Source organism: Aulostomus chinensis, chromosome 22 (assembly GCF_037954235.1).
Source record: "Aulostomus chinensis isolate RoL2024-O1b breed Wild chromosome 22, RoL_Achi_v1.0, whole genome shotgun sequence".
Classification (NCBI taxonomy): domain Eukaryota; kingdom Metazoa; phylum Chordata; class Actinopteri; order Syngnathiformes; family Aulostomidae; genus Aulostomus; species Aulostomus chinensis.
Window position 1 is genome coordinate 10670269 of NC_141341.1, and position 8686 is coordinate 10678954.

Genomic DNA, 8686 nt, shown 5'->3' on the forward strand with positions numbered 1-8686 from the left:
GTGCCAGTTCTGGGGTCAGTGAGACACCAGTCTGCTGCCCTTTTGGAGTCCTGACAGAACTGAATTGAACTGAAGTGAGTACCAAGACCAAGAGGGGAAGAAACTAGTGCTGACGCTTCTTTTTACCTCCACACTCCAGGTTAGGATGAGTTTTGATGCTTTTTATCCATTTCCTAATCTGACAATCTGAGTGTGAACCAACACGAAGACAGTAAAATAATCCCAATTAAGTTTAAAAAAAATGATTTAAATTAAAGAAGACGAGGTGCGATATTATACAAATAACATGTAGGCTCATACGAGGCAGGGGGTTAGCTATATATTCTGGAGCAAACGCCTCTGAGAGGATTCAGAGTTATTGATCAAATCTTAAAATCAATCCTGCAACAGAAAATGAGCTGCTCAAGTAGTTTTGAAATTAACAAGATGTGCTCTCTCCCATGATATGTCCGCAGTTTTCAGATTCGTTGTATTACGGCTATAGAAGCCAGTTCACGGTGGTCTCACACTCCTCCACGTTTGTCTTTCTTGCCGGTCCCCTACCCCCATGTATGTCCCTCCCATATCCATTGGAAAAGCCAGTGAAATTTTATTTGGGAGGCCTGAGTGGTGTTCTGTCAGATGACCGATGGAGGGCAACCAGGAAGGGAATCGATTGGACACAGGCTGAGCACAGAGATGCAATAGCCTGACCAAGGGGCCACTTTTTATTGAACCCCCTCTACAGAGTGTTCTTTGCTTAGAAAATAGACAGGAGTTGGCATTTTAATGTAATGCATTTGCACATTAAAAAAGAGTACTGAAGTAAAAAAAAACAAAAAAAAAACAACAAAAACCCTTCCATCTGGAGTTCATTTTAAGCAAAAATCGATAATGAGACACGCAGCCATATTATGAAAAATATCTTACCCTATGTAAAATCAAAGTTAAATGCCAAGTCGTGATAAAATTAGGGTTATAACGATGGGAAAAACTCTACATCAGGGGTGTTCATCCCCACCTGATCTGTTGTCTGGCTTGCCATCTGTTTATGAGGGGTATTGGAGCTGTTTTTGAAGCAACATCAAATAAATCTGTTGTCTTTTAAATTGAATCAGCCTCTGTTGGCCACTCAAGAAAGTGACAGAAGGGCCATTTGTCAAGTTTGGGGCATTTGGGAAATTGGGAAGTAAACTTCAATCTCTCCGGCGATAATGTCAGACCGAGCTCCCTCTGTTTCTAACGCTCTACATTTCTCATATTTGAACAGCAAACCACTTCAAAAGACATCAAGGAGCTGTTCCAACCAAACCAAAGCAAGTGAATATCTGAGGAGGTAGAAATGCAAACCAACATTTCAGTTTGACATTTTGCCTGCAGACAGTTGATATTTCTGTTGAGCTCGGGTTAGTACCTCACTCCCCCTCATTTTTCCCTTTCTCTTTTGCTCTCACTCTATAAATTGAAAGTTTCTTATAAACTTTTTATATAGTACACCAATAGGATATGAAGCAGCGCTGCAGGCGCTTTTAGCTTTGTCGACCTGTCAGAATCAATCTTGATGAATGATGGTAGGCTGTGAATGTTTATGGCCCATTTTCTATGCTGATGCTTTTTAAGGAATTGTCTCAAGAGAGAAAAAGATTGAGTAAATCTTTTGTTGGTTATTTATGTGCCAAGCTGGCAACATATAATCAGTTATGGCAGGCTTATTTCATTTCTGTATGTGTGTATACTACTGATCAAATGGGAATTATAGGGATTAAACCCCTGATTTGAACGGGAAATGAAAGATTCTGTAATTTGTCATAATTCATGGTAAAATACAGAGGCAGGGATATGACATTTATCAGAAACGGTGATTCATCCTTGTGTATTTTTTTATTTTGAGTTGTCGAGAATGGAAGCTTTCATTGACAAGATTATGCCATTGATTTTTTTTTCTTTCGTTCAGGTGATGAAAGTGCTTTTGCGATCAAATGAGAAATCTGAACTGTCATTGTTTCTTAAGCTCGCCGCCTCTTAGCGAGGAACAACTTTTCATATGATTTGGAAAATTCCTAGGACAGTTGCAGTCACATAAACTAAGCTCTCAGATCTCCTAGATGATAGATTGTACCATATTCTGTTACAAAATAAAATAATTTATATTATGTGCTTTTTCATAACATGCAATTTTCCTCGAAGAATCCGGCTGTGCTTCTGTGTGTGTGTGGTGCACATGAATATCAAAGACATTCCGAACAGTTCATTGAATCACAGCACTGCAGATCAAGTCAGCCTGCACAAACTGACTGGGTTTTCTTATTTTACAGTTTTAGTGTTTGCAGGGCCATTAGAGAGCAAATATATATAAATGCACAGTGAAACAATGAGGGGGGTTTTCACAACGAGGGCCCTTGGAGTATCTTATCACAGAGAGTGAAACCAATGAACAATTCTGTCGCGGCTCACCTCCCTTTGAGATAAAATTGAGCCATTGGAGATTATCATTCAAATGTGCAGACTGGGATTGAGTGAGTCATGTTCACTTCTAGATTTGGCTGCTTCCTCTGTGCCCCATTGACTGCTGGAGAAATGAAGCATGCTCAAAGTGAAATGGTGTATCACTGATGAGTACGCACAGGCACAACTCGGAGTGGAAGACCCCACATCATTATTTCTTTCATCCTCTGACTCATCATCAAGACTCCATGTCATTAAAATGTGTTGTCATAAATAAAAAAAAAACAACTCTGAAAACTTAGATATTTTCAAAATGAAAAGAGGATTTCTTTTTGTGACAAAGGACTTGACCTTTAGGCACTTTTCGTGATGCTAAAAAGCTTCTTGGAGAGTATTAAAACCACCTTTCTAACTCTCCGTTACCAACAAGTAAATAGATCGTTCGCGGTAGGTGGATGCAACAACTCCCTGGGATGCTAAGTGATTTTCTTCAAGTGCTCTCATTTCTGGTAATGATTGCAGTGCAGGTTGGTCTGGGCCATGGAAATCCCCAAGCACTGGCTAATCATCCTGTTACAATGGACCATACGGATTGACTTGGAGGAGAGTTTTATGGAGAAAATTAACAAACATCCTGTTCTGCTGTGCTGTGTAAGCTTGTACATGCAAATGATCACACAAGAATACTAGCAAAGGGTAGGGGTTTCTAAATATACACGGCAGTCATACGATAATGCCTCCATATTTCGTCCATGATAATGGCAATATCACAATACAGCAATTCTTGGAAATTGCAAGGCATTTCTTTCGATGCCTCCATATTTCGTCCATGATAATAGTAATATCCCAATACGGAAATTCTGTGATAATTGCAAAACAGTTAATTATTACAATGTCTGTGTTCCTGACAAAAAATACCCCCCAAAAGGCACAAAGCAAAAATGTAGTGAGTTCAGTATTGTGTTTTTTGTATGTTGGCTATTTCAAAAACATATTTGAATTTGATGTTTTAAAAAAAACACATTTGAGAATATAATATTTGCCCCCAACGTTTCAATAAAGTATCACAAGAGGAAATATTCAGATATACTTCAGAATCAATATTTTGCTTGCTCCCATTTTCCCAAGATTTTCAGCTGGAGATTCAGAGATGACATTTGGTGCTCCCCCTGGATCCAGACTTGGCCCACATGCAAAACCTTGTAAGATTTTAAAGACAGACAAACTGAGTTTAGCATGCTCATCCTCAGACCATGATTCCAACAGTTCTCCCGCTTTGCCAAAAACAATAAAAATGCACAAAACCAACAACCCCCCATGCCTTCCACAGAAAGTGAAGATATTTCAGCTCATATTCAAATGGTCATGTACACAAACAAGAGCGTACATTTTCGATGTGACAGTCTTCTTTGGGGTACTAGAATACCCTGTGTGCAACTATCCTTCAAAGGTACATAAACAATAACAAACACCTGACTGACTTATTTTTCTGCCGTCATTCCTTTTCTCTTTAAAGTCTCTTCACTGAGCAGGAAAAAAAAAATCATTTTGAGTAGCCCTGATGCTCTCCTCCTTTGTAGCTCCCCTCATGAAACGCATCCATGCCTCTCCTCTGCATTTCAAATGGTTGCGGGGAAACCAACATTTGTAAACTCTTCCCCTATTTTTATTTCAACATCATGCCTGTGATCAAGAGTGAGGGAATCGCACAGTCTCAGCACCACAAGGGTTAAAAAAGAACACTCAAATGGGGTCTGTGACCCATTTTTAGTCTCAATTCTAAATTTGTGGAAGGAAGATGAAGATGCTGATTGAGTAACAGTAAAATAAATTCTTGACAACACGTATCCTAGCCTCAAAATCATAATATCGTGTGTTTTCAAGACACAAATCAAGTAAATAAAAATCTCTATATGATGTTGGTGGGGGATTTGTGAATGCATCCGTGTAATCTCCATGATGGATTAGCCATGAATCTAGAATGTTTCTCTGTCATGGTCCAAGTGTATGATGGGAAGCATTCCAGCTATGACCACTGACCCTAGATTGAAACAGTGGGTCTTAACGCTACATGGATTTTGAATTCTCTTGTGAGAATCTTTTCTGCTATTATTGTTACGTGATGATGCGCCTGCTTCCCAGAAACCCTCCACACTGCAGGCTGAGCCTGAAACCCAAATTACAACATCAGAATCCTTCCTTCTGTGTTGACTTGCAATCAAATGCACGGCAACTTTTTGCCTTCATCAGAAAACACTGATTCACAGAGGATCCTCTTGCTATGCCCCGATGCTTATATAACACCATGAACAATTGACTGAGAGATTGGAGATTATTATGCATTTTTAGACAGGCTGAAGGACTTGATTCACCGTATTTAATTACATTGGTTTAGGCAAAAAGTGTGAAAGTGGGCATAATGACTAAAACCCTCCAGTTATTGTACCGTTCTCTCGCCTTCTACATTGAACAAAAATATACAGTTCTAATGCAACATTTATATTTTTGCAGATATTTTTAGTCTGTTTAAGTGATTCCTTAAAGATTTATTCTGCGTGCTCAAAGAACCTGTTTGTCTCAGAATTTGCCCATGAATTTGTTTATATGCCTGGTTGACAGCACTTCTTCCTTGCCAAGATAATTAATCTCTTTCACAGATGCTGAATATAAGGATTCTGTTTAAAAGTCACGATCAGGACAGATAGAATCCTTATGGGGGGGCTCAATCAAAGATCCCACACTGTAGGGAAGTCGGCTCAGTTGCCAGGCGCCCACTGCTGGTACTTGCACCCTCTGTAATGAGCCATAAGCTCAGCCCCTGGTCACAGATCCTCCAGAGAGGGGGCAGTTGGCATGTTGCAAGATGATATACCAGTTCATCAAATTGCTGCCGCTGATGTTAATTTTTCAACAATAGGAAGCCTTAGAAATCACTTCCAGCAGTTTGGCAGCACAGCCAACCGACCAAATGCCATGAGAGGACGAGTCATCACCAGTTTGGAATCTGAACGCTCATCTGCTACATCTGTGCCACCGCCCAAGACCAGGTACTCATACAGATGAAGGACTGAGGATTTCTCCGCAGAGTTTTTGACCAGCTGAGAGAAGCTGACTCTCACCTGATCCTCAAAGGGAATGTGAGTGCAGTTTGAGGCCAGTTAGATGCAGAACCTCATTCTGGTTTTATTCAGTTTGCAGGCAAATCTGATTCTTCTCTTATCACATCTTTTTTTTTGTCTGTCCGCATTATTATTTCCAAGTGAAGAGATTCAATTTTTTGTGTTCTGACATTGACCTTTCAGCAAGACACGAATTTATGGTAGCTGATATCCATGGGGCGAAACTTTGAAGTCCTAGTTCAGGGTCCAGGGCATCTAATTTTCTTAATTCAAATGCAGTCTGCTGAGAGACATCTCATGAAAGATGATCGGTGTCATATTTCCAACCGCCTGCAAATATGGTTTGAAACTGATTTGCAAGATAAAAGGTTATCTGTATTTTTCTATTATTTAGAATAGTCTGGAAAACAATCAGGATTTGCCACAAATCTGATTTGGGCCAACAGTCTAAACAAGGCCATTGAGTCATTTGTCCATCAATATAATGTCACTTTCCAGTGTGATAATGTTCAGCCTCATGATGCTAGGTTGTCCTCACAGATTCTGCAAGCTGGAAACATCCCTTTTTTTTCAGTGGCCACCTTACACACCAGATATGATCCCTGCTAAGTTTCAGTGGGATGTTCTGGACTGTCGGGTCTGTCAGTGAGTTCCTCTCTCTGGGAATATCCATCAGCTCCACACAGCTCTTGTGGAGGAAGAGAAGACGACAACATTCCACAAGCCCCCATCAATAATCTCATTCATTCCATGTGAAAGAGATGACCTGCGCTAAGAAATGTACACAGTGGTTGCACATGCTACTGAGAGGAAATCTTTGAACACACACACACACACACACACACACACACACACACACACACACACACACACACACACACACACACACACACACCACTCTTAACTCTTACTGGCAGACATTTTTTTAGCAAAAGGTGATTTGTTGTGTACTACGGAATTGTAGTAGTGTACTTGCTTTACTTGGTTTTGAATCACAAAAACAGGAAATGTTTAAAAAAAGAATTGTGTAGTTTTCACATTTTGTTCAGTATATCTGTCTCTGAACTGAATAACAGAGAGAAAGGTTTAAAGAGTGTTTCTTGCCAGCCAGGTTATATTGCTGTAAGCTGTTAAGGAAAAAGAGAATAACAAGTATTTTGTGTTTTACTGGCATGGGGGAAGGGGACATTCAGACTAGAATTCATTGAATCTATATTCGCAACAAAGACCTATTCAATTCAAGCTTGGATTTAGAAAAATAAAAGGTCTTGTAACAGGACTGCAATAGATACAAGTGTGCCTCCAGTACACCGAGGTAGTCACAGTGCACTGCAGCTCAAGGCAACACTGCATATTGAGAAACAACATAAACGAAGCATAAAGAAATATTTTTGGAAACACAGAATTTACCATCCTCTGTTATGGCACCTCTCTCTTGTATGCTTTCACACATGTGCTCTCGATAAAATGAGAATGACAAAGATAAAGGTGCAAAGAGCATTTCTTGCCAGGCATCTTAAGATTTTTCTTTTCTTTTCTTTTCTTTTCTTTTTTTCCAGATTGGCCTTTGGCAAAGTAAAGCTGTATAGACACCTAAGAATGCCAAGAATACACTCAGCTATTCCCTAATGTTCTTGGGAGGAAGAAAGAGAGTGAAAAAGAAAGACAAAGCAAACACAAACATCTGCCTCTGGAGCCAGAGGAAAGCAAAGCTGCCCTGCCTGGCAACAGCTCTCATTTTGGCTGGCTTTCATCTGGGTTTGGCCTTTTGACAAGAGATGAGACTGAAGCAATCTTCACAGTCTACATTTCTATTTGTCTCAAAGGTCATCCATTCATAATTTGGATGTAAAGGGGTGGTCGTGGGCGAAGGGTTGGAGTGTTCATCGTGCCATAAGCAGGTCTTGATGGATGGCTGAGGTGCTGTGTGTACACGTGTGTATGTGTCAGCGTAAAAGCACATGGAGGTTTATCCTCACACATACACAAATATGTTCATCAGTGTGCACGTGCCTTTGTGTGGGAATACATGTTTTGCATGTATTGTATCTTTACACATATGTGTGTTTTTCTGTGGGCGTATATGTATTTGAGTTCCTTTTACCTTTTAGAACTGAGGCTCAGCTCTACATGCCTCGTACATCGCCGACGCTCGTGAAGCTTTAGCTGGCATGAGCTTGTCATGAACTCACAGTCCACTTCCTCCGCTCCACTCTCCATGATGACCCCCATCAATTTTCGTAATCGTCCTTATCTCCCTTTCATCTCCCTGTTATCTCCCCATCTCATTCTCATCTTCCTCTTATCTCCTCTTCCACTCCCCAGATGATCCACGGCAGCTAAAACTTCAGTCCATTTCTCCTACATGAATATTTCATTTATATACATATTTTTTAAATCATTAAGTTATGGGTGAAGGGGTTGCGACGTCATCGCTTCAAAATATGGAAGGAATTTCGGATCAATTTGATGAAAATTGGTTATTTACAACAAACTAATGGCAAAAGAACACAAGCTTAGATGTTTAGTGTAGTACGGTTTAAATGCACAGCATCTGCTTGAACATTTCCATAATTAGCAATTAGGGTGTTTGTTTAGACATAGGCTTTTTTGATTACACACTGCTCTGAGGGAACCAGAAGCAACAGCATCACAAGCAACTAGTGTTATGGAGGAGGAGGAGGAATTTTTTTGTCCACACCGACCTGCTGTATACAGGGGGAAAAAAGTTGTTTCTCTCTATAATATTACACTGCGGAGGACTGTTGGACTATTGTTCTTCCACCCTCGAGGATTGAATCACATCTCAGATAAATCAATAATCCTGCCTGCCTGTCTTATGGTTATATGAAACAGTGCAAGAACAAAATGAATGTATATAATCAATCAAAAAAATCTCACCATTTATTTGAAATGTTCAAAAAAGGTGTCTTATTCCATTACAGTCCATTTCAAGGCTTTGGGGAAGTTCTGAAAGTGCGATCCTGAGTGATGAATGTTGTGCTCGTGTCTTTGCTGGGGGACATAATAATGATGAGACACATCAATCTTTATTACCACTCTATCACCCAGGCCAGAACATCCAAGGGCAACAGAAATATTGCTCTCACAGAGATCATTTATCTTCACACACCTGTCTATAG

The 8686-nt window shown here is 40.1% G+C and overlaps 1 long non-coding RNA gene across 1 annotated transcript; it reads left to right on the forward strand.

The window, feature by feature from the left end:
- Positions 1-6477, forward strand: LOC147240721 (uncharacterized). The gene is made up of 3 exons (XR_015111280.1): positions 1-139; positions 5342-5471; positions 6118-6477. It is a non-coding gene; the product is annotated as an uncharacterized LOC147240721 (long non-coding RNA).
- Positions 6478-8686: the final 2209 nt, after the last annotated feature.